At 40.8% G+C, this 27,103-nt stretch overlaps 1 protein-coding gene across 2 annotated transcripts in view; it reads right to left on the bottom strand.

Moving 5' to 3' along the window:
• The window catches only part of TBL1X (transducin beta like 1 X-linked), a 171,738-nt gene extending 147,703 nt beyond the window's left edge, over positions 1-24,035 (bottom strand). The window contains exon 1 of one of the 2 annotated variants that reach the window (XM_063126363.1): positions 24,016-24,035. The gene's annotated coding sequence lies outside the window, so the exon portion shown is untranslated. Of the gene's footprint in view, positions 1-23,389; positions 23,728-24,015 lie in introns of those variants that run through there. The other variant, XM_063126362.1, reaches the window with a different exon arrangement.
• Between the last annotated feature and the right edge of the window lie 3,068 nt (positions 24,036-27,103).

Raw genomic sequence — 27,103 nt, 5'->3', positions numbered from 1 at the left:
ATAGTTGTCTGTATGTGTTTTATAATAAGACATACAGATGCATATTAATCTGAATGCTGTCCCTATGAAGGTTATTTATGCTGTCCCTATGAAGGTGTTTTATAATAAGACATAAGGATGCATATTAATTTGAATGCTGTCCCCATGAAGGTTATTTAAAAGAAAAATCCACATCTGCTTCTGGCATAATGATTTAGATAAAGCCTCTCTTCCTTAGCTTCTCTGATATTAAAAGCCTCAAAATACACATTTGATTGTTGAAAACAAGTGAATGGAAAGCTTACTCAGAAGAAATAGGAAGTTTAGAAGCTGCCTTATACAAAGTCAGACCATTGGTCCATCTAGCTCAGTGTTTTCTGCGCTGACCAGGAGTGGCTCTCTAAGTTTCCCAGGCTTCTAAATCATGTGGGGATCCTATATGAGCACTGCAGGATCCACAGTGAATAAGCTCCCCTTGCAACGTGTTGGACGTCGGACAAGGACACATCAGAAGTGGCCAGGCCAGCGAGCCGGTTCAACTCTCCCTCCTTACACGATGCAAATCACAGGTGCTTAAACACCCAAATAGGACCACAGTCTTGCCTTTTTTCTGGGTCTTATTCAATTAGAGCTGAGAATTTCCCACTGGTGAAATCATTAAAATTGTAATACTCGTTGATGGACATAGAGCAATTTATTTGTTTGTTCGATGTGTATGTCACCCAACTGACAAACCAAACCAGAAAACAAAATATCTAAACAAAAAAATAGAACAACGAAAGTATCAAAATAACACAATATTAATATGTAAAATAATATATTTTTAAAATATTAAAATATTAAGGATGGGGGAAGGAGGGAGGTGCTTGAAAAAGCATGTCCCCATGCAACTTTAAAGTAAGCCAATCATGCTGTCCAGATAGTCAAGCTATCAAAATGTCTCACTTGCCAAGCAGTTCCGTTTTTATACTCCTATCTCTCCTCATCTCCCCACCTAAGAGGAGGCTACAGATGATAAGGGGGGCAAAGGCAGACAGAAATACACACATTTTAGGTTGGGCCTGCTTGGACCAAATAAAAGCGGATGCTCGAGCCAGCTGAATACTGAGAAGACAGGTGTCCTCAGTATTGGGGAAGGACTGATATATTTATGTATAATTTCTTCCACTGAGGAGAAAGCTGAATTTTCTTGGGTGTTTTAGCAGCAAGAGGGATTAAGTCACTAGAAACCTACTCCATTTTTGAGCTGCTTTGTTGCATTGCTCCTACCCTTTTCACTCAGCCACGGTCAAATTGTGGTGGGAGATGAGGAGAGATGGGAGTATAAAAATGGAACTGCTTGGCAAGGGAGACATAGAATCATAGAATAGCAGAGTTGGAAGGGGACTACAAGGCCATCAAGTCCAACCCCCTGCTCAATGATAGCTTGACCATCTGGACAGCTACAGTGTGGGCAAGGCTCACATCCCCAATTCCTCAAGAATGGCTCTTGAGTTTTATTGATAATCTGTTTTGATGGATTTTTATTGAATATGTACTTACTGATTTTTATTGCATGGTTTTTATCTTGTACACCTCTTGAGAGGGTTCTGCCTTCAAAGACAACATAAAGGTAATTTTAAATAAAATTAATTAATTAATTAAGGAATAGGAAACGTGCCTGAGAAACTTTTGCCGTTCTTGGTTGGTGATAGGGGATGATCTGGCATCCCTTTAATCTCTCTTGCCCACATTTGTTCCTTCTCTCCACACAGGCTTCTGAAGATGCAACAGGATTAAGGAGAGGGCACCTGGTTGATGTGGGCTGGGTTCTCAAGCTGAGGTAGGAAGAAGTGGGTCAGCTGACATTGTTGGCCCTTCCTTCCTACCGCACCTCAAAGGACTCATTTTCTAGGAAAGAAGTTGGAAAATTGGAGGGGTGGCAAGTTTGAGGTGGCTCCTTGCTTACCCTTCCTTCCATCTCATGGAATGCTCACACCTGCCCAGGTCAATCCTTCATCAAGTTGTTTTGACAGGTTGTTCTATAATGAAAGGCAAATTTCTGTACATGCTCAGGGGCTTTCTCTTTACTCTTCATTCACAGAAAACTCTGAAGAACCCTGGTTTTGAGCTTAAAACCTACAACAACAGTCCTCCCCTAGACATATTGCTCCATTTACTAAATAAGCAATATCTCACCCCTCCACACCTCCCCATTGCCACCTATGTGATCTGGTATCCTCATTCAGATTGCAGGGTATGATTACTTTTAAAGGGTGAGCATGGCATTAGCTCTCAATAGACTTATCCTCCATTAATTTCTCTAAGTTTCTGAAAGCCAAGCTAAATGGCACCAACTTTGTTGAGTGCGACCATGCATGTGGGAGTTTGCTTTTTGTAAAGCACACACTTCTGGCTGCCAAGCCAACATCTGCGGAAGAAAGCACTGCCTGTCTCCCCTCCAAGAATATAGAATTACCATCCTAAATCATCTCAGCAAAGAGCAAGCATACATCTAGTAGGTTTAGGACAGAGTCTGCTTCCCTCTTCTCATAAAAGCTGTTCACCAAAACAAATCACACAACACAAAGAACAATATAAGGTAACTCCACTGCCATTATGCCCTTGTTCACTGGGCAGAACCAAATTCATTACCATTGCTGAAAACTGAGATGCAATAAGCTGTGAACACCAACTTACCTATTTGCTAATACTATTCTAAAGTTTACACTCCTTTAACATCTCATTAATAACATCTTTGTTATTCTGGAAGCCTCCTGGGGATTTTAGAGGGCTAAACTGCAATAAACCCAAGGTACATAAATGAAACCTATTAAGGCCTTCTCAGTCAATAAAAACTAATTGGATCAAACAATAGCAGTGAACCAGGGATAACCTTTCCTTGTGAATAGGAGAGGTCATAATGGGAGATTCTAGCCATTGTAACAGTGATGCAGTTTTGTTTAGAGTGCCTATTTTTACCTTCCTCAAAAGACAGAAGGTGGCACAATGCAATATGGCTGAAGGCAGAAATTCAATCTCGCTGTCTGCTGCGACTAGTATTAGCCCTTACACTGTCTTCTGAAACTGGAATTTAATTGAAAGTCGTGTTTAGGAGTGGGGATGAGATTTATGAATATTTCTATATCAACAGAACTGTATTAACATTGTGCTGTTCTACTGCTTAACACATCAATGGGAACCATATATTAAAAAAGCTAAAGGCACCTTTTTGTAAAAGGGGACTAGGGTAGCAAAGAATTTATCCATTTCTTCCCTTTAAAATGAGGTCCACCACAGTTCCCTATGTTATAATGTCCAGTTCATCAGTAGGATATCTGAAAAACTTGCCAAATGCAATTATCATTAACATCTTTAACATGTCTTTGTAGGCAGATTTCACTTTCCAGTCCCACACGCCTTATGGGAGCTGTAGTTCAACCCATCTGGAGTGTACTGAGTTGAGGAAGGCTGTACTAGAGGTTCCTCAATGAGAAGTTTGTTAATAGCAGAGAAGCTTTCCAATCACTAGCACTCTTCTCCTGCAAAGAACTGCTAAAGGAGAGCATTGAATGTGTTCTAGGACAACCTCTCATATGGGATACTATGGAGGCCCAAGAGCTTGCTTTGCATCAACCAATGTTGAAAACAAATGTAACACATTTGTAGACCACTGGGATTGTTTGGGAAGTAGTCTCACCATTCAGAACTTCTTCTACCTCAGAAGAGAACAAACAAGTGGCTTATGAAGAAGCAGCTATGACTTCTCCAGTAATAGTCTTCATCTTAAGTATGAGCTGTATAACACACCCAAGAATTTTCTGCAAGGCAAAGGAGTACCATTACAGACAAGTCAATGCGAAAACTGTATTTTCTAAAAGGTGGAAAGTCTGAAAATTATCAATTTAGAACATTAGAGCTTATAGAGAGCCAGGTTGTCAAAATATATGCCTTGGTAATGAAATATGGTTTTACAAAATGAGCATGATCTAACAGAACCATTGCTATAGCAATCTTTTTGCTTAAAATAGCTGTATACTCTCATATCAGTTATTGGAAGACTCCAAATTTAGAAATAATATCAGACTTCACTGTAGGAACCACCATCTGTTGACAGCCCTTTGTGTCCTGACATCTGTACAGTAAACAGAACAAAACCTAATTGATGAAGTCGCTGGAATGGCAAACAGCCATAACTTCAAAGTGTTGTTTTGTAAAGCAAAAATAGCTCTGTTATCAGTTAGACATCTCACAGGACAAGAACCTAAGTAATTAAAAGGATGGGGAAATCATATAGGGTTTTTGTGTTCTAATCAGTTAATAACCAATGAGAAGGCATCTAAATTTTCCTTCTTTAAAACCATCTATGGATCAAAATTTACTATAAGTGTAGTTCATTTATAGAGTACACCTACTTAAGTAATGAAGTTAGGAGGAAAAATATTAAAGAAGATGATATCACTTCCTATTTGCCTCTTTCAATTTCCTTTGGCTTGCAAGCAATTTCCTCCCTTCTTTCCCTTCACTTCCTATCCAATCCCCAGCAGAAGAATAATCAAGAAGCCTGCAGTGTTGGGTGTAGTTTGAATTTCATGTTAATCCTCATCCAGATTGTAAAGATAAAAAAGGGGATGCAACCACCAAGGACTTCCCCAAAAAACATGGGTAGAAAATTGCTAAACTTTGTGTCCGTGGATGCTCCAAGCTGCAGTAACTCTGATATATTCTTCTATTAGACAAATAACTGCAATAAATACTCCCCAGTTATAGTAAACTGGAAAAGGATGATGTCATGCAAGAATGGTGGCTGTCATGTGACTTTCTGGACACCACCCATACTATGTAACACTCAAACTATATAAAGGATCCAAAGGCCAGGATCCAAAGGCTATAGCTGCACCCAAAATTTTGCATTTCCCCCCTTTTAAATAGCAGACATCCACATTGTATCACAAATTGCTTATGAAACAGAGTTGTGCTGTTAAAAACAACAACACCCAAACTTTCTTGACTGCACAGAACTAACCATATGGTTCTTTGGATCAAGACTTATATACTTTTAGAACATAAGAATAATTTATCATATCTTATAGGAATGTTATGTAAAAATGATGACTAGCTTGGGGAGTAGGTAAAGCTAATTGGGGTAGTTATAGGAGTTTATATTCTTATCTCTTTATTTGTGTCCTTTTTGTCTTGGTGTTTGAAAACTTGTAAAAATCTGACAAATCTCAAAGTTAAATCAGTCTATAAAGAATGTCCCAAGGCTCCGTTATAGCTATTGATCATCTAGCTTTCTATAACCTTTGCCACTTTTATTTTACACTGGGATTCTGCTTTGGAAGATAAGGCAGTATGAGCTGAAACTACCTGAGATTTCAAAGATGAGGAACACAACAGAAGGCTAACATGGATACAGAACCCAGCTGGCTAGTCTGATAAGGCCTAAACCTTTGTTGACAAGTCACATATCTAAACACTAATATTTATTTATTGTTATTTCTTAATAGCTTTTATATGCCACCTTATTTGGTAAAGCCATCAAGGGCATTACCTAATACAAGTTTGTATCAAAAATGGTTTCTATAGATTAAGGGTATGCCTGATGATTGAATGAATAACTATGCATAAACAGATCTGGAGAATGGAAGTGAAGGGGAGAGACAGATGACTTGAGCATAAGAGCAAGCCAAAGCACAGTCCAGAAACTAGCCGGCATGGAAAACAGCAAGGAGCAGGTCTGGGAGAAGAAACAAAAAGGGCAGACAGACAGATCACTCATCTATATCGGTGATCTATCCTTATATACGAGTGATTATCCAAACACACACATATTTGGAAAGGGCATTGCTCAGTGGAAACTACACACTTTGCATGCAGGAAGTTCCATGTTCAATCCCTGGCATTTCCAGTTTTGGCTGGAAAAGATTCATGGCTGAAACTCTCGGAACCTGCTGCCAGTCAGTGAAACTAGAAGTAGGCAACCTGGGCTGCAACTCCCATCAGCCACAGCTAGCATGGCCAAGGGACTGTGAGAGTTTGGGTCCAAAACTTCTGGAAGTGTAGATTTTACTTATTTAGATGGACCAATGGCCTAACTTGGTATAATGCAGCTTCCTATATATTCCTAGAGTTGGAGCTATGAAAATAATCATCATCATAATAGTCATAATAATGATAATAAAAAATATTTCTTACCCGCCTCTCCATTTTGATCAAGGCACTATAGCATTTTATTAGACTATAAGCATACTCTTATGTAGACTTAAAACGAATTAACTAAATATAAAAGATCTATTGTGATCTTCTAAAACATACTCATTTCCCCCCCCCCCAAAAAAAGCCAGCCCCAGCAAGAGATTGGATAAGGTTGGAAGGTGCCATAATTTGACCCTATATGGTACAATGTGTCTGGCTTGCTTAAATAATAAGGAAAGATTTGAAATGTGTGTGTATAGGAGGATGTATGTGTGTGCACACAAACACTGCATACAAGAGAATGGGAACAAGGAAGAAGGGAAATCCACGTTTTTAGTCTTTATCCTTTTACCACGATCTACAGATCTTACCAATGAGGTGTATATATGTGATTGTGTGCAATGGTTGTGCACATACATCAACAAATCAGGTGGTTGACATGGGGAGGGAGGAAGAGAAGACAAAATAAGTATAGAAGGGAGGCTGAATTTTAAACTCTCCCCCCCTCCCACAGCTATCATGTCTGGTCATCCAAGATGGCCCAAACTGTACTAGAGTTATGAAGGGAAGAGGAAATTGGGAGGGGGGGATCCAGTTTTTCTCATTTTTTCCCCATCCCTTCACATCTCTAAACTGTTCTACATGCGCTGCTAAACATTTTGGTAGGGATTGCACCACATGCTGTTGCTCAACACTTGTATAGGCTCCAATAGATTTCAAAAATACAGGCTACAGGCTACACATATGCTGTTACTTATCAGTCCATCAATACAGCTACTTCATTAAAAGTTAAGAGGCAACTAATCAAGTCTACATACAGCATCCCCTTTCAGAATGCAGATGGGAGCCTGCTGTAGAATGGGTAAAATCCGAATTGCCTGAGCATATCAAGGAGCAGCTTTCTAGATTTGTCTTTTCTGAATTGCATTATTTTTCTATGGGCATGGAGTTTTTGATACCGGTATATGGAGCAGTCCAACATGCAGGCCCCCCTCTATCTCGAGTAATGCTGGCTGACTGACATGTCAGGGCTGATCTAAGACTTTTTGTTGCCTGAGTTGAAAAAGAAGATGGTTTCTTCCCATTCCATGTACAAAATCTGTGCAGACCAGCAGCTGAACCGTACTTCAAAACAGCCAATAGGACAGTGTGGCTAACTCTGGAAGAGCAAGGCAGCTCAGCCATCCAACACTTGACTTCCACTCCCTGCTCCTCAGTCACCTGCCTAACGGTAGGGCTGGTCTGTACAAATGTATGTTTGTTTTTCTGAACGTGTAGATAAAGAATCTATAAGGGTTAGTTAGGCTTAGCTGCAAATCTTAAAGGCAGTGGCAAAATTAATGGTGCTAATTAAACTCAAGTATGGGGTAAGGGCCTGGATGTTTGTTTACATGTATTATTTTGCATTCATATTTTCCATTCACTAAACTACCGGCAACACTAATCAACACTTATCTTAAAAGGCTTCCCAAACATTAATTAATGCTCTTAGTACTCCTGTAAGAAAGGTGGATAGGAAAGTAATTTAAATGCCTCTATAATTACCAAGTTGTGAAAGCTAGCACCCTACTAATTGTCTTGTAAAGATTATATGGTGCTTTTCCCACTCTTTTATATAGAGCTATTCAAGTTTGCTTTAAGATAACCAAGACAGATGTTTAAACTCTGGAGCAGTATGAAAGTATTAGCAAGCTCCACAGCACTATTTCCTGTTACCCATGAATAATTGTCTTGCTTTAAGAAATGTGCTTGTAGGATGGGAGGGCCACCGGCTCAGTGGTAAAGCACATTCTTTGCTTGTTCAAACCCTACTTCCAGGTAGCCAGAAAAGGGACCTCAGGGATCCCATCAACTATGGTATCCTCTTGGATTGCTTATCTGGTTGGGCTTGGAAGGCATAGTTTTAAAGTGGTTGTGGACTGTCCCAGAGGAGTGGTCTCAGAAGGTGGTGCTGGGGGGCTTTTGTTCGGGTGAAGCAAGGTCCAATCCTGTGTCCCCCCCCCATGCTTTTTAATGTCTATGTGAAACACTGGGGGAGGTCATTGGGAAGTTTGGGCTGAAATGTCATCAGTATGCAGATAATACTCAGCTCTATCTCTTGCTTCCACCTCCCAAGGAGGCTGCTGAACTTATGTCTAGAGACTGGTTTCCGTGTGGGTGAGGGTAAACAAGCTGAAATTTAATCCAGGCAAAAGAGAGGTACTGTGAGTTGGGAAGCCAACTCCTTTGGATGGAGGTTTACAACAAGTCTTAAATGGGGTTGCACTCCTGCTAAAAGACTAAGTGCAGTAGTGTGGGAGTCCTCCCAGACTCTGCACAAACTGGGGAAGCCCAGGTGGCTGCAGCGTCCATGAGCGCATTTTACCAGCTTAGGATGGTACACCATCTGTGGCCCTATCTGAAGAGAACAGACCACGGCTCAGTTATCCTTGTACAAGTGACATGCTATAACATGCTGCCTTTGAAGATGGTTCAAAAGATGGTGCAGAATGCGGCCGTCTGAGTGTTGGTGGGACAAGGCAACTCAATCATTCAGTCATACAATGCCTATACTGGATCAGCTGCACTAGTTACAGGTGTGTTTCCGAGCCCAATCTGAAGTACTGTTTTTGACCTTAAAAGTCCTAAAACATTTTGGGATAAATTATTGAAGAATTGCTTTCCATATCAGTAGGCCCGCACTTTAAGATTATCAACAGAGGTCCTTCTTATCTGACCACATATGAGAGCGGTTAAATGGAGATAGTGGTCCCACACCTCTAGAATAAGTTGCCATCAGCATCCACCAGGCCTCATCATTGTAGACTTTTAAGAAAGCCACAACGACTTACTTGCTCAGTCTGACCTTTCCAAGATTTTAACGGACTGAGTTGTGACTGCAGTTGTCTATTGTAAGTTTTCTTTTATGCTGTTTTTTTTCTTTTTTAGAATGTTTGCTGCTGTTACCATTTTATTGTGTTTTTACTGTTTTTATTATGTTTTTAATACACCATTTTTATTATGTTTTATTGATCTATGCCATGTTATATTGTTGTCTGCTGCCCTGAAAGGCGGCCAAGAAGTATTTTAAATAAAGTCAAACATCAAAAAAAACTGCCGGTTTAAAAGAAAAGATAAGGTTTTCTCATCTTGATCCAAATTCCACGAAGCCAGGAAATTGGAAGTTAAATTTGATGCCTTATCTGATGTGCCCCGTGATCAGTCATGACGTTGTACAATGTCACAAATTGTGCTTGCTTACAACTTATCCTCTATGCACCTGCACTTTCCCTGGGACTTTCAGTCCCAAATCAAGGTAGAGAGTGAAGAAATTATTTAAAATGAAAAGTACTGGAAGCCTAAGCTTCACCAGTGACCAAAATCAATTATGGGGAAAAACCTACAACAAGCTGCTCAGGGGCCTTGTTTAGAAAAACTGGCTTGGGGAAAGATAGCCCAAATTAATCTCAAAGCCAAGAGAAAACATGTTCAAAAGGAGAAAAGAGGTCTTCTCCCAAAAGGGAGGCAAGATCCTGCTTCTCAGACTTCAGGCAACAAAACTCTCTGCCCTAAAGAAAAGACAGGCCTTTTTATGAACAAAAGTTTCACTCCCATGCAATTTCATAGCTTCCTTCTAAGCCCTCTATTCCTAGCACTTAAACCCAAAAAGGGACTTTACAGACTTTACTGCATACATACATACATAGACATAGACACACACACACACACACACACACACACACACACACACACACACACACACGGATCCCCAAAACTGCTGCTTGTTGCATCTTTTACTCCAGACAGAAGTTATCCCCTCCCCCACTCTCAACATTCCGAGTGCCACTTTATGAACTTCCATAGACTTTAATTAGCAAATAAAAATTATTATTAAAAATTAGTAAATGGATTAAAAAAAAAGAAAAGAAATTCCATTCCACCAAGTACAGTAGAAAGAGAATAAGAAAACACCAATCATTAAAACATGGGAGGATATTGCGTCTTTACCAGATGGGCACAAAAAATTGCTAACATGTTTTCAGAAACACTTTTGCGATACCAAGGTTTCTTTTTTCTTTTTGCTCTTAGCAGCCCTTTCTTCATCAATCTTTAACCAATCTTCCTGAAATGTTCAAGTCATGTAAAATAGGCATTTCTTTCTGGCATGTGCAGTTTTCAGGAAGATTGGTGAAACTCTTTCAATTTTAGTAAGGTTGTTATAACACCCCCCTAATTTCTATTTAACCTTACAGAATCTTTATTTTACTGATCACCTCATCTATTGGATGAAAATAAATCTCAGGTAGCCAGAAAAGGGTCCAGGAGAGCTGCCTGTCAGACTGGACAATACTGGACTAGATAGATTGTCTGACAACTTCACATGTTGGATACTATGGGCTGGCTCGCACATAATGACAGCCCATGGGATGAGCGGAATAGAGTGGATGTCCACTTTTAATCAATATCCCACGATCAGCCATTCGTAGGTTCTTGAGTATGATATGCAAAGGCAGAGCACTGGGTTGTTTAAATAACCCAGCAGTTAACCCAACAACAAACCACGTTTAAACAATGGCTAATCATTACATGTGAACTAGGTCTATAAAACTTCACACGTTTCCTGTATAGATATGGGTCCACATTTATTTATTTATTTAAGTGCATGTGAAGAGTTCAGCTTTCCACCATTCATACATAACCACATCCTAGAGATAATCCACTATAAAGGTCAATAACACTCTAATCAACAAACTAAGCTTTAATTTAAGGAGTTGAACAGTCCAAGTCCTATTGATAAACTGTGTTTTGGATCAGCCTCAAGATTTTAATATGAAGCTGTCAGAGCATTAGTCCATCTAGCATCTGAAGTCTGACGGCCAGCATTTTTTCCGTAGCCTGGTTACCTGAACGTATTTTAACAGGACCTGCCAGGGATTGAACATGAGACTTGCTGCACGAAAAGAATGTGCTTTAGCACTGAGGTATAAGCCTTCCCATCCTATACAAGTGGCCTCCTTTCATTTGGTCATTTTAGACTGTGAATCCAATAGAGTAGTCCCTCTGTAGATTTTATACTGTCAGTTTCATAGCTGGCATTTTATAAATAACATTCTATACTACTCTCTTAATCTATTAAAAAACAACAAGGATGGTATGTTAAGAATCAGGTCATAGTAATCATCTGGGGTAATCGAAAAGATTGGTCTTCAACTGGTAAATTGGAACCCACAAGTGGAACACATACCAACCTAAGGTGGGTTGCAGAAGTGAGACCACTATTTTGTTGTTCTTTCGTTTTTAAAAAGAAAGAGAGGCAGAGAGCAAAAGGCATGGTTCAAACATAACACTAAGCAACCCCCTCCCTAGCCTGCTCTCTTCTGGTTCAGTCGCTACAAAGACACCAGAAATTTCTCTTTAAAACAGAACCCAAATGACCAATCATCAATAACAAGGTGATGGCATAGCAAAGGACAAATAACCTTCCCCAAAGACTGAGTACAAGGCAGAGATGGGGTCTTAGCCACAGCACACTAAACAACTCCATTGAGTACACAGTTTTCAGCACTAACAGCTGTTGATAAGAAAATGTGTTTTTAAAAAAAGAAAAAAAGAGAGGGGCATGGTACCTTGGTGGGTGCGAAGAAAGGTGCCCGGGGGTGCATTGATGCCCATGGGCATCACAATACCTATCCCTCCCCTAGATTTACCCCACCCCTAGATTTACCCCAGCGGGGTCTGGGCCTCATAACTATTACCATTTTATGCAACTTATATGAAAACGTAAGCTACTTGTCTAGGAAAGCCCACTAACACAAGCATCTTAACTACATTACCTGATTTACAGATGTTGACCAATCTCATTTGCTAAAATCCAAGGTAGCCTTCTCCACACACACCCGTAAGACCCTGATCTCTTTCTGGGCGTCCCATAAATATCTAGTTGCCCACTGTGGGAAGCAGAATGCTGGACAAGGTAGGCATCTGATTTGATCCAGCAGGACCCTTCTTATGTTCTTAATCCCATCTTCTCATGTTCATATCAAGTCAATCTTAATTTAAAGTGTCTGAGGAAACTTCTGAAGAAACAGTCAACCTGGACATTCTCTCTCCCCCACCACTACTCATTAGACCTGGATTGGGTAAGACAGCTGGCCTTTCTCCAAGTATCTCAAAACTTATGTTGTAATGTAACGGCGACCACATTATGGAAAAGAGTACAGAGCCACCACTATAGATTTATTTGGCAGCCAGACTCCAGCAATCCCATTTTAAAAAATCCAAGTTATGTGTAGGTATGACCCAGTATGACAAAATGTAGTCAGGGGGGAAAAAACAGTGCTTCTTATTCCACGCCACATCATTCCTGCACCACAAAAGTGCTTCTTCAGCCAAGACAGCACCAACAAGTTATTTAGAAAGTTACTGTTTTCATCCCCCTCCTCTTCCATGTTAAGAGGGCCCATTGAGAGTGCCTTGCACTAAGGCCCTGACAAGCTGGCCCATTGGTCTGAGTGAACAATTCTTACAAGTCTCCTAGGGAAAAATATTATTCAAGATAGTGACTTCATATTTGACCTTTCAGATAAGAATGTCAACCACAGCATTAATTAAGCGAAGTCGGCATACATAACCCATCGGTGAGTTTATGCTGTGTGGGCATGTTTTTTGCCTATCTATTATTTCACAGTCTGCCAAGACTCTACTTACCAAAATTAGGTTAGGGAGACTTTTGGAGCTTGCTAGGTGGATTAATGCTTGCAATTCAATTGTTGATGTTAGACAAGTCAAAACTACGTGGAGAGGAGTCATACATGTATCTCATCCCTGAACAAAATCAAGCCAAAGCCAACCAGAAAATAAGAGGAAAGCCAATAAATTACTAAGGAACAAAGCAGTTGCCAAATTGGCAATAAAATTAGTGTATGTTTATAACAAACAATCAAGGTTCATGTTTTCACTCTAAAAAAACAAAATAAATTGTGTAAATTTCACTGTACACTATGAAGCTTATTGCTTTTGGCAGGACTTTGTGAATCAATGTGCTGAAGGCTACTGGAATGTGTTAAAATCAGCATAAATTCATCACAGCATTTTTCCAGGCACAAATCTTATGTAAGGGTTGTACATGTGCTAACCAAGATAGCACAATAAAGATAGCACAATAGCTCCCTTTCATCAGCGTCATCAAAACACAAAATTATTCATTTCCCAAATGCTGATCTGTAAACGCTTGGGTTTTTATGTCGAACTACAGGGCGATATTCTGCAGAGTGCTGTTCTGTGGGGCAGGATTAATGAACTGCTGATAAGGCCACAGTGCAAAATGGAGCAGAAACTATTTTAAAAAAAAATCCATTGTAGTTTGCTTCATTTCCTTCCCAAACAACAAAGAAATTAAATCAATTTTGCTTTCAGTAAAAACCAGAAATCTTGTGCTATACTGTATCCTGCTTCCTGTTTTATAGGCTGTCCACAGGACTTCCTCCATCATAAGTATGCATATAACTTCAGCCTTAGATTGCTAGTAGGCCTGAGGTGAGGAACAGACCTTACGATAAATACAAACTTTTTAAAGGTTTGTTTTGAAAATGCTTGTTTCCATGGAATCCATGTCAATTTTAATTAACGTGCCCACCATTAAATGACTGAACTAAAACTACACTGGTCCATTGATCAAGATCAGCTGCCTAATCAATTGACGTGATTCAATTTCTTTGGCCACGACCGTATGTTAGGATTGCCATGTCTCACATAGTAAATCGGGTCATTGTTAATTTACATAAATTAAATTAATTTTATACAAATATCCATTGCATTAGCACTGAGGTTGAGCCAAAAGAAATGACCCTGCTGAGTAGTAATTACACTGCTGTTTGAATGTGTAAAAGAAGGAATTCCCATAACATACTATAGAATCCTTTTCCACCCTCTTGGAAAGCACACAGTAACATGCCTCACCATTTCCTGGAATGGAAAGTGTTTCTACACCTCCAATGGAGATGCTCAAGTCCAGAAGCCCAACTCCTCCAACACGCCCCTAGAATATAAAGCGTTGGGATTCCAGTAGTTTCAGGAACTTCAAATCTGAGACTGAGCCAAATGAGCTATTGGGGATTATGTGTTCTCAGATTTTTACAAGAGGCATGGAAAAGTCATTCCAGTCAATAACTGGGTACATTTCAAGGCTTGGATCCTAAAATTAATGAACAGAAGAAAGTTAACAGAAGGACATTTTCCAGTGCCCCCTTCCCCTTGCAGCTGCCTCTGCCCCCAAAAGCTCTCTGGATTGTTGGGGGTTCTCTTGAACAGTGTGGGATGGCTGCAGGGGTTGGGGGAGGGAGGAATTATCCAGCATTAGCTGTGAATCCTCCTTCCCACAGATTCCTGCAAGGCCCATCCCAAATAGTTCAAGAGAGCCCCCAACAACTCAGAAAAGCTATTGGGGGGGAGCACAGGGGCTGCAGGTGGGAGAGGAGGATGGCAACATTTCCTTCTGTGAGCTTCTTTCCATTCACCTTAGAATCCTAGACAGGAAAATGTTATGGAAATACTCATTCATAAAGCTTATTAGACTCCTCCCTATAAAACATTCAAAGCGACATACAAAGAATGCCAAAATCTATGTTTTCAGAATAGCCTATCGTCTGGGCAGTAGGGATAATAGACAGGCAGAAGGACTAATTGTGTTGTTTTCTAGACTTTTAAGGATAGACAATGACATCTGCTAATGAACCTCACCTGAAAACATTTCCTATCTCATTGGCATTGGCTAAGCAATTTTTAACATACTCCTTGGCAGACTTTACAAGTTATTTCACCCTCCCGCTTTGGGGAGGATTTACTGTAGTCATGTATTTTAAGTTTTGTCAGTGTTGAACTTATTAATTATAAGTGGGGAGGGGGATTTTGGCGATGTGGGTAGGATATGCCTTCCCTGTGTTCATTTTTCTTTCACTGTCTCAATCTCCATACCAATTACACTGTTCATACCTGCCATTCACATAGCACTCTGTTACCCACACACATTTATTTATTGTTTACAATATTTATATACCGCTCCCCATTCAAGAATTTTGGAGTGGTGAAAAAATAAAAAAAAATAAAAAACCAGAATAAAAACACTTGATATATATTAAAGAAACAAAATGCAATAAGGGAAGCATTTACAAAATGATCATCAAGGGAGGCATTTATACAAAAATTCCCTGGAGGGCCCAACCTGGGAATTATGGGAGTTGCAGTCCAACCTATCTAGAGGGTACCGGACTGGAGAAGGATAATATGGATTATGGGATGATCACAAGTCTATTGCTGCTTCTTTCCCTCCACTTCATATACAAGCTACTCTGCCTGAGCAAGACTGCTGTACTGTACCCCAACCGACCCCTACAACTAAAGTCCTATGTGTAGAGAACTATTCATGTGCTGCAATGCATGTACACTGCTGCAGAACCATAGAGTTGGAAGGGACTTTGGAAGCATCTAGTCCAATGCCCTGCTCAATGCAAGATCTGTAAGGCAGGATACAACTACAATTATCTCCGACAGATGACCTCCAGCCTCTACCTAAATACCTCCAATGAATGAGAGCTCACAATCTCCCACTGTTAAACCAGCTTCTACCATTAGGAAGGTTCTCCTTATATTTAGCCCATGTCCAGGGGATGGATGGTACCACTTTTTATTCCATTTCTAAATTTAAATAACAATCCTTAGAAATACCAGATAGTTTTCAATGCAGCATCCTAAGTGTACTTGGAAGTAAGCAAGCCCAACTGAAGTCAAAGGGATTTACTTTCAGGTAAGCATGAACTGCAAGGAAATACCAAGTAATTTCATTTATTTCTAATACTCTAAATTTAGGTTTCCCCTTAAAATACAGGATGACTAGCATTCATTCTTTCCACTATGTCGTGAATTTGTGCATTTTGAATGTAGTATAATTCAATACATAAACCAATTATATAATAAGCTTTTAGGCTTCTAAGCACTGCCTCAAAAAAAGAAACTCAGCCATTAAATAGAGAAAGAGACAACACATTAAATAGAAACAAACACTATTTCATGTATTCCTCTCAAGATGTTAAGAATATCTTGTATTTGCAGGACAGACTCTTATTATTAAAGATATCTCTAGTTCCACTGTTGTTGTTCTAGTTCAACCAAGTTGTCCAAGTAGGCCATTTGATAGAAACCTATAAATTGCACCCACAGGAATTAGGTTCTTACAGTAAAGAGGTCAGCTATTTCCTTCTAACTAAAAATAGTCAAGGGAGGGAAAGATACTTAATTTACCAGTTGAGAAATAGTTTACAAAATTACTTCCATCTTGCCTCATGATAAAAAAATATGAAAAACATGAGCCTGCTTACAAGAGTTTGAGGGAGATTTCTATTCCTCCTTACTTCAAACAAGGCTGGAATATAACCAGGATTTACATTAAAATAGTAATGAAAACTCAGAACAGCCAAAACGTACAAGGGGAAATGCCAGAAAATGTATTCCTTTCGAGGGAGAGTGGTCTTGGCAACAACAGAATTCCAATGTGGATTTTTTTACTACCCCCACCACCCCACAGAGATAGTGAGGCAATATGATGAGGAGTTAGGATTAGTGGGCAAACCATGTGCCTTGTTCTCTGTTTTATAACATTGTTAGACAGTATTGTTAGACAATGCCACACAGGGCTAAAAAGATAGCATATACAATGTAAGTTAAACTATATCTTTTATGGGATTCACAAATTTGCAATTTTGGGAAAGAAGGGTAGCAGTTTTTCAGGTATGTGGTCTGCCCAACAAAAGATATCCATCACAGCCAACAAAACAGTCATTCTCTACTGACATTAACATGGCTGATATTAAATTTGTGTACACAGTACAGTGTGAGTAACAAAGCCAACTGGAAGCCAATTAAATAATACCCTATACCAGCCTCCCCCAACCTGGGGGCCCTCCAAATGTGTTGCGTTACAACTCCCAGAATCCCCCAGCCAATATGGCTGGCTAGGGGATGCTGGGAATTGTAGTCCAACACATCTGGAGAGTACCCAGGTTGGGAAAAGTCAGTTTATTCACTGGCTGGAAGAAGAAAAAAACTCCTGGAGGAGATGAGGGTGCAGTAGAAAAGCAGTGATAGGGAATGCATTAAGCACTCCTCCCCATTGCAGCTGTTCTTCTGTAAACTTGCTCCCGCCAGATCTGCTTTGCAACAGCAAAGACAGGTTTGCCAGTAATGTATTGTTTCACCTTCAGAAGGCAGATATAAGCATTGTCTGTGTTAGGTTCCCAGTCAGGACATCATTACAGTCCTGCACACCTCCTGATCTATTATTACTATTCCCCACCTACATTATTTTATTACAATTTTCTACCATGCAAAGCACTTAACAAGACAAACAAGAAAAACAACCTAGCACAGAGTATGCTACCAACTTAATGCCATGCTACCGCTAGAGAATAATCACAACTCCCTTTGAACATCAGCGAGGCCTGCCTAAAAATAAGTATTTTAAAACGTTATTGAAAAGCCTGCAGACTTGAGGTTCAGAAAGCAAGCTGCTCCATAAAGGCATAGCCTCAAAAAACAAAACCCACCCCCTCCTCTGTCAACTCACAGATAAAACATCTTGAAGCAAAAGAACTGAAAGGACCTTCCCTATCAGATCTTAGTGGGTGGAGAGCTCTATCTCAAATATACTTTACCCTTCCTTAAAAGAGCTTTGTAGGTTACTACTAGAGCCTCAAATTTCCCCAGAAGTGAACTGGAAGCTAGTCCAGCTGCTGCACAATCGGTCAAGTAACAGCCTTCCTTCCCACCTCCATCAGGAATCGGGCAATGGCATTTTAGATTAGCTGAAATTCCAGAACGAAGATCAAAGGGGGCTCCACCTAAAATGTGTTGTTCTAGTTAATCCTACAGCGGTTACATTGGTGTGTATGATGGTAACTATTCATACCATTTCCTCCCCTCCCCTGCATTGATCACTTGGTTTTCAGACACCAAATTTGACAGGAAATAAGCAGGCTAAATTGCTTAATTGATTTCACTTGGAGAATCTGGATATTTATTGATCAAGTGCCTATTTTCCTTCACATGACGTGATTTGATTTTTTGGTACAAAGCACACTCAGCCTTGACCCATCTAGCCCATCGAGATGCACATCCTTCACAGTTTCCTTGTAGAAGGAAACAGCAGTTCAGGAAAACTGGCATCATTCCTTAATCTTATACCAGCCATGGATAAATCCAGTTATAAATACAACTATAAGGGTTAATGGAAACCCAGAAATCCACAAATTATTTTGGGGACATAGATTAACCCTTCTGTGTTCTTGCTGCATATAAATACAGTGGCTTGGATCCAGCATTTTCATATGTCAGTGGGAATACGCCGGAATGGAGTTCTGCTCAGGACACTTTGGCCAATGAGGTGGGGGGAGTGAGCTTTTCTGATTCCCCGCCATTCCCGCAACACCTCCCATACTGTTCCAGAGGGTCCTCGTTCTTCTGGAGCAGATTTTCAGAGAAATAGGGGAGGGGAGGGGGAAATCAGTGAAGATTGCTTCCTCTCCCCATTCCACCAGCGGAAATGCTCTGTTGGATGTGAAACCTTCTGTTGCATGCAAGCCAATGAACAGAATACCACAAATATATTCACAGGTAATTCTGATCCAATGCTATAAATTAACCTGTCCCAACGTAGTGTCTTCCAGATGCTTTGGACAATGATGCCTATCACTCCTGATCGTTAGCCATCTTGGAGGTTACCACGTGGGAAAAGGCTTCTATAAAGGGAAAGCAGTCTTCCCTATTTGTTATAATAAGCACAACATATAAAATATAACCAAGGTAACTTGATATTGCAAGGCCACCAAGGAGTGTACAATGCTATCAGAGCCCTTACTAGCACCATCAGTATTGAATTTAACTAGCTACCACTCAAACTGCCAGTGCCATATTTACAGAGTCTTCACCACAGAGATGCACAGAGGCTAGGTTCGGACATGATAATCAATGGTGGGGTGGGGTGGGGAAGGCAACTGTCGGTTGAGTTGATTGTTGTGTCGTGGGAGGAGGACACACAACGCACAGCACATTATTTTTTGAATTAAGCAATGCAGAAAAACAATGGGCTGCTCCATTTTTTATCCATTAATCAATTGATTAAAATGTCATGTGGAGAGCTCTCCCCCTCCGTTGAGTGCACTAATCCATTGGCCATAGAGTTCTCCGGCAGGAGTGACCAAAAATAACCTGGCTGCTCCTGTACAGCCAGAACTTGTAATGGCTGATGGGATACAGCCAGGAGGACTTATGGAGGAGGGAGGGAGGAACACCAGAAGCCCAGAAGGACGCTGGGACTCTCAGCCACGCAACGGGGGAGGGGCAACATATCGTGTGAGGAGTACAGAAAAATTAATGCACTGTGTGTTATTATCCCCTCCGTTGCCTAATATGTCATCTGAACTCAGCCATAGACCTTCTCTATTGGTGAATACAGAGTGTACCAGCCATTAACACTAGCCTTTTTGGATATCTATGGAGAGCATTTGGGATTTCTTTGCAATTGCTGCCATACTGGAGAAGGCTTAAATTTAATTCTTTAAAACATTGTTATTGTTTTCTTTCATCTGTAGAAGTAGAGAACTAGGGTTTGAAGTTTAATGATGCAACAGCAACAATCTACTCTTTTAGTAAAGTTCCTCCTCCAAATGATTTTAACTGAGATGAATATTGTTATTTTATTTAAAGTTCTGTCAACACAATATTGTAAGTAGCTGAAGATGATCCAGTACACTTTCAATGCTCAATTTGTCTTTATGCACTTGCTTTCAGACTTTCCCCTGGGTTATTTAAAAGCACAACAGATACACAATAGTTCTCATGGGCTTTATCATGAGATAACAGTCCCAACTCACATGCAGCACAATCCAATGCATATTTACTTAGAAGAAAGCCCCACTAAATTGAATAAGTGAGTTTAGGATTGCAGCCTTTGATAACAAGTTATCTGATTATGGGATATAATGTAGGTAGCAGCAAGTTAAACTGATAGTCATATAGTACTATTTAATTTAAATTATATACTTATTATCATGATACATTGCAAAAATTCCCGATTAGCCAAAGGCCTGGTTCGGACAACATATTAAGCAACGGAGGGGGGAATAGCACACTCACTGTTCATTGTTTTGCTGGTACTCCCCAAACGACATGTTGTCCCTCCCCGTTACACGGCTGAAAGTCCCGGCGTCCTTCTGGGTGGCTGGTGGTCCTCCCTCTCTCCTCCTGGCCCTATCCCATCAGCCACTGCAGGGACAGCCGGAGTTTTTTCGGCCGCTCCTGCTGGAGAACTCTATCATCTATGGAATAGTGCACTCAACAGGCGGAGGGAGCCATCCACACAACATTTTAATCAATTGATTATTTGATAAGCAACGGAGCAACCTGTTATTTTTCCGCATTGTTTAAATGAACAAAATAACATATCATGTGTCCATTGTGTCCACCTCATAACATAATAATCAACTCAACAGACAGTTGTCTCAACTCACACACCCTACTGATTATCATGTCGTCCAAACCAGGCTAATATGTTCCTACACAACCGTGGAGTGATTGGGGCTGGAGTTGAGTGGACTAATAGTCAACCCGACGTTTGACTGACACAGCCCCTGCCCCTCTCCCCATTCTCCCTCGCAGTGCTATCCCAGCAGTCTCTGTGAGTTGTGCCAGCTGTAGCAGAGCGGCTGGTTTCGTTGGCCACCCTTGCCCGGGAACTCTGTAGCTACCTGAAATAGTCCACTCAACCCTGAAATAGTCCACTGAGCACGACAGACAACATCCTAACCAACCATTTGTGCAGATAGTCAATTCTGCAGAGTACTGGTTGTCTCGGTTATTTGGGGGAAATAGTCAACCCTGGTGTGGGCTTTGCCCAACAGAGAACTGACAGTTGGCTACTTAAACTACTGTTGGTTATCGTGTTGCCTGAACCCAGCCAGTATTATGATAGTAGCTTGACTGGGTGAAGTTTGATAAGCTATTCACACCAAGCAGTGGCAGTTACCCAAAGTAGTTAACAAGAAGCTGAGGCCACTAGGCCTCATCAAACATGTAAACAAACTTGCAGCCCACTTGCTGTTTGGAGGGGGACCTCATTAGCAACCTCTAATATATCTGGACTTCATGAGCGGTTTTGGGACTCATGTTTGGGAATCACAAAAATAAATAAAAATGGATTATATCTCCATTTTGGAAAAAATATGTATGTTCACCCATGTACAGCAAAAGAGCCTAGTGTGGCACAGAGTGGTAAAGCAGCAGTTTCTGCAGCTGAAACTCTCCCAGCGGAAGCTGGTTTCAGGCAGCTGGCTTGGGTCGACTCAGCCTTCCATCCTTCCGAGGTCGGTAAAATGAGTACCCAGTTAGCTGGGGGAAAGGTAATCACGGCCGGGGAAGGCAACGGCAAACCACCCCGCTATAAGGCCTGTCAGTGAAAGCCTTATAGCGTCCCTCCAAGAGTCAGTAATGACTCAGTGCTTGCACGAGAGGTTCCTTTCCTTTCTTCCATGTACAGCAAACATTCACTTTAGGTGTGGGCTAAAGGAGAGATGTAAATCCACTATGTGCAGCCATGTGGCAAGACAGGTTTAGTGCATTAACCTTGTCTCTGCTGTATAGACTTGGTTTAAGGTTAACCAATAAATGGGTCAAGGTAGGAAGATGTGGCATTAAATCTGGCACAGAAACAGCTCTGCATTACTTAATTTCTGTTTCCCTGCCCAAACATTAAGAAAATTATTAAACTAGAAGTGCAAAACAGAAATCCTCAGTATTTATTCTCATAGACACCAAAACAGCCTCTTAATTTTGTTGTTGTTGCTCTGTGGTTTTTAGCACAGGGAACCTTTATTCTGTGAATGTTATGACAAACCAAGGTAAATGCAAATATAATATTGTAGAAGTTTTTGAAATACTTGCATAGATACATGAAGCTCTTTTAAAGCTCAAGGAAAACTTTGAGAAGGTGAGGGGGGGGGGGGTGTTGGACAAATTTAGGCCTGTTTGAGAATCCAATATGGAAAATATGTAGGCGAAAGGGTCATTAGCTGAGCTGCAACAATAATTTGTTCTCACACCCAATTAAAATCAAAATATTAGGCCAACAGCATCGATACAGGAACAAACACGGTGGGGGAGGGGAGGATTAAAAACGTGGAAAGCAACAGCGCTAGAAACACTAGTTTGATAGCAATGGCCTAGTAGGGCCATGATAAAGAGAATACTCCATATTTCAAACTTGCATGCAACAGGTTGCGATGTTGCATTATTGTTATTATTATTTTAAACCCCACTGGGTTCGATTGATAGTACACCCTAGATATTCCCCCCTCCCCTTGATATTCAAAACATCTAAGTGATTAATATTACAAATCACATAAGGAGAGAAGATCTCTTGTCGGCTCAGACCTTAACCATTCACGACAGCGATGAGCTCTAAGCTTGCTGATTCAAACCCTGTAGATGAATGGGATTCCCCTCCCCCACGCTGAGGGTTATGCAAACTCTACACCATTTTACAGTGCGCGCAGCTCACGTCCCCTCCCCCACCTCCCCATTTCAACTTAAAATACACATTCAACATCCAAGTTCGCCCATCATATTAGCCTCAGGATCGCTTCCCCTCCCCATCCTTCCCCTACCCTCTCTTCCCCCCTCCCCCCTGGCATGATAAAAGGCAAGCGATCAGAAAACGAGGCGGCTCTCTTCCCCACCCCCACTCACAGCCAATACTTCTAAACCATATTTTTTAAAACACACACACACAAGTGAATCACGAGTCCCCTTGAAAACTAGGGTTCATATATCGCAAGCTAAGACATAATTAAGGCTCTCCTTTAAAAATATATATATCTTTAAAGGGAGGACTTTCCAGCCTAGTTAGGCTAGGGGTTTGAACACAAAAACAAACCAAGTCACACTTGGGGAAGAAAGGGGGGAAAGAGGGGGGGATTATAGGGCCAGCCCTGTTGGAAAGCCACCGAAATGTAAGGCGCAAACATGCACATATCTAATCAACAATAGTAACCCAAACGACAATACTAGGGAGGGAAACACGAGGAAGTTGGAGTGACACTGGAAAAACATGGCAAACCAAACCCGTCCTCGGCTCAGAACTGCATTTGTCAGTTTCGCAGACAGACACAAAAAGATCCAGGGGCTGTAGGAAGCGCCGTTCCAAACTCACCTCCCTCAACGTGGGTTAAAGGCACAGCTTGCACTCCTGGAAGCAGCAGAGAAAAGCCTCAACTTCTGCAAAAACACACATAAGACAAGACTTCCTTTCACTTGCAGTCCATGGTGGAACTCTTCTTTTTTTTCCTAGGTCCCAAAAGCGTGAAGGCAGATTGTAAATCTCCAGCAGCCCTCACACACTCTTTGCTCCCCCTCCTCCTCCACAGACACAAGCGGTGGAGGGGATCAAAAGGAAGTCCCAAAGAGTGGGGAGAGGGAAATGGAAAGTTTTTGGGTGCGGAATGGCGGTCAGAAGGTGCTGCTGCTGCTGCTGCTCACGACTTCATTAGCAGTTAGTGTGTTTGGGGTGTGTGTAAGTAAGTAAGGGAGAGTCCTCCACCAGAGACAGCAGCAGCCCAGGGAGGGTGAGCAGACAAACACAAGATCCTTAGAGACAGTCAGTGATCTCCCGGGTAGTGGTGCAAATCAGCATATTGTGCTTAAATAAAAGAAGAGACCTCTGTGTATGTATAATGTGTGTGTGTGTGATATATAGAATATTTTGTGTGTGTGTGTGTAAATATTCTGCTATGTCTTTATGTTTTACCTGATGGAAGGTTGAAAATCAGAAACACCTACCTTAAAACACCAAATTAATTCCCCTCCCCAATGGTTGTGTCCTGAAGTAACTCCTTAGTCACTTTTAGGGATTATTGAAACGCTGTTTTGTTCCACTAAAACAAAACAGAACACACTCTTCCCCTCCCCCCTCTTCTGCATTCAAATGAAATGTTAACCCTGTGGTGTCAGCAAAAATGGATCAAAGGCAGCAAAACCTACATTTACTTCATCACACGAACTCTCTATCTATTTTTACATATCAATATTATCTTCGCTGTGATCTGTTCATATGGGAAGGGGTGGATGAGGGTGGAAATGGCAATAATATTGCCAAAAATGGAATCGTGTTTCTACTAGATGCATAGAAATAAATAGAATTGACCCCCATATAATCTAGTCTAATATAAATCTCTCTCTATCTCTCTCTCTCTCTCTCACACACACACACACACATATAAAAAAGATAATAGATATTGTGCAAGGCTCCCCTGTAAGTAGCCAATTTCATAAGACCTGTTTTCTATTTTTATTTCCAGTTTCTAAAAAGTAATTTCCTCTGTGTATAGCCAGAAAGTCCTAAACCAATGTTTGTGTCATTTTAAATGTAACCCAATAATGGTGATCAGAAGAGCAGTAATGCTTTTGTAAATTAAATATTATATAATTGGGAGCTCACTTATTAAAAAAAAGATAGGACGCAACCCATAATATTTATATCCCCTATATACTTCATGAGTGATTTAAAACCAATGTTTCAATGCAATAATTATAGCACATTAAAACATGGACTTCCACCGTCTCCATAATTGTGATTCAGCAGAATAGGTTTTATTACATATGAGTTGCCATTCAACCCTAGAAACAGAGGCTGACATTCTTTTGTCTTGAATTAGCCCTCCTTTCCTTATTTTTCCTTAGGCTTATACAGCTTCATACTGAGCTATAACATTCAATTGTGAAAGAGAGAGAGAGAGAAAGAGAGAGAGAGAGAAAAGGGAGCAGTACAAAAAGCAATGCAAGTAAATGATGCAACATTGCCCTGGTTACATGTGCCTCCCATCCCCCAACCTCTTACTGGTGAGAGAGCTGTGTTTTTTCCGCCTGCAGGGTCACATTGTGGCTGATTGATTCTCCTTTTGCCTTGCTCAGTCATTCAGATTTGGAAAGTAAATAACAAGTTGACATCATTACAGCTCTCTGCATTACTGTGACACATTCCTCTGCTACCACACACTCTCTATTAGCTGCGCAGAGGAAGTAAAAAAACCCCACATGCTCACTTTAAACATAGAATTTGTTGATTTACTGTGTGTGGAAAGAGGCTGGAATTTCCAAACAGCACTAGGATAAGAAGTTAAAATGAATATATTGCTGTCATGTACATATTAAGATAAGTGTTATGAGTTTTATTCAGCAAAGCCTAAACATATTTACTTGAAAGTAAATGCCATTGTTTTCAGGGGAATTTGCTTCCAAGTAAGCACACATAACCTTACAGGGATGTGACCTATACATAGCTAAGGCAAATATTAGCATATATATATATATTTGTTCAGATTCAGACATATTAAAACAACAACATGTGGAGCAGCTCCTCTGGCTGTAGCTTTATGGACACAGTAATGTATATTCTGATGGGATCACACAGTTGCTCCTCTGCCTGGAAACAGGAGCACTCCAGATGGGGGGATTTTAGTAAAAATAAAAAGAACAACAGACTTCCAAAAACACTATTTTTATAATGCAATTGCCATGTTATAGTAACTAGGGTTGTGTTCACATGAATATAAGCAAAGAGTGTTATGGTACAATCCTGTGCATGTGTAGACAGAAAAAAGCCCTATAACTTCCAGCATTCACCAGCCAACATAACTGGCTGAGGACTGCTGGAATTTGTTGGACTTTTTTCTGCCTAAACATGCATAGGATTACACCCTTAGAGAGCAATCCTACATTATTATTATTATTATTATTATTATTATTATTATTATTTATATAGCACCATCAATGTACATGGTGCTGTACAGAGTAAAACAGTAAATAGCAAGACTCTGCTGCATAGGCTTACAATCTAATAAAATCCTAGTAAAACAATAAGGAGGGGAAGAGAATGCAAACAGGTACAGGGTAGGGTAAGCAGGCACAGGGTAGGGTAAAACTAACAGTATAAAGTCTGCACAACATCAAGTTTTAAAAGCTTTAGGAAAAAGAAAAGTTTTTAGTTGAGCTTTAAAAGCTGCGATTGAACTTGTAGTTCTCAAATGTTCTGGAAGAGCGTTCCAGGCGTAAGGGGCAGCAGAAGAAGCCTCTAGACAGCATCTGGGGACTGTTCGGTTTCCTGGCTCCCAGTTCAGAGGCAGGGTTTTGACTTCGTAATGAGGACAATGCACTCCCCACCCCTGCCCTTTCCTCCTCATAGCTGGCACAGAGACAACTCTGCCAACTACCTCTCTGGAGCGAAGAAAACAAAGTATGGAGATGGGGAAAAGGGAGTGTTCATGGGGGGAAGAGAGGGGAAGAGATGGGGTAGCTGCCTTACACCATTTCCTTTGGTTGCCCAGCCACCTTCTCTTCCCTTCTGAGGCACCACTGCCAGATGGGCAAAATCACCTATCTAGCAGAAATGCAAAGCAGTTGTCCTCCCACCCTGCATTGGATACTCAGGAGCATCTGAGGACTGCACCCTTAGAGACTTCTGTAGCTGTTAATCAAGAGGTCTCCTTGTTTTTTAGGCCCTGTTTATGTGCTATGGATGTGATTGCCTCTCCCTCCAAAAGGTATAGAGCCAGCCACCATATTTCACTTTTGCATCAGGTGAGGATGCTTCACACAACTGCCTGGGATGTATGGTGTTCGTACAGAAAGTCTCCATATGGTGTGATGACTGGACCTACACATTATGGTGCCAGGGATAAATCAGGAGAACATTTATAGTGCAATCCTAAGCATGTATACTCAAAAGTTCCAATAGATTCACTGGGGCTCACTTTCTACTGAGTGCTCAAAGCATTGTGAGCTTTGTGTGAAATGAGTGGGTATTTCTACATTAGACCCATCAGTGCAATCAATCCTCTTTTTTCCAGCAGAATCACTGGATAATGAGGGC

Source organism: Elgaria multicarinata, chromosome 5 (assembly GCF_023053635.1).
Source record: "Elgaria multicarinata webbii isolate HBS135686 ecotype San Diego chromosome 5, rElgMul1.1.pri, whole genome shotgun sequence".
NCBI lineage: Eukaryota > Metazoa > Chordata > Lepidosauria > Squamata > Anguidae > Elgaria > Elgaria multicarinata.
Note: the sequence above shows the minus strand (reverse complement) of the source record. Positions and strands in the feature narration are given on the sequence as shown.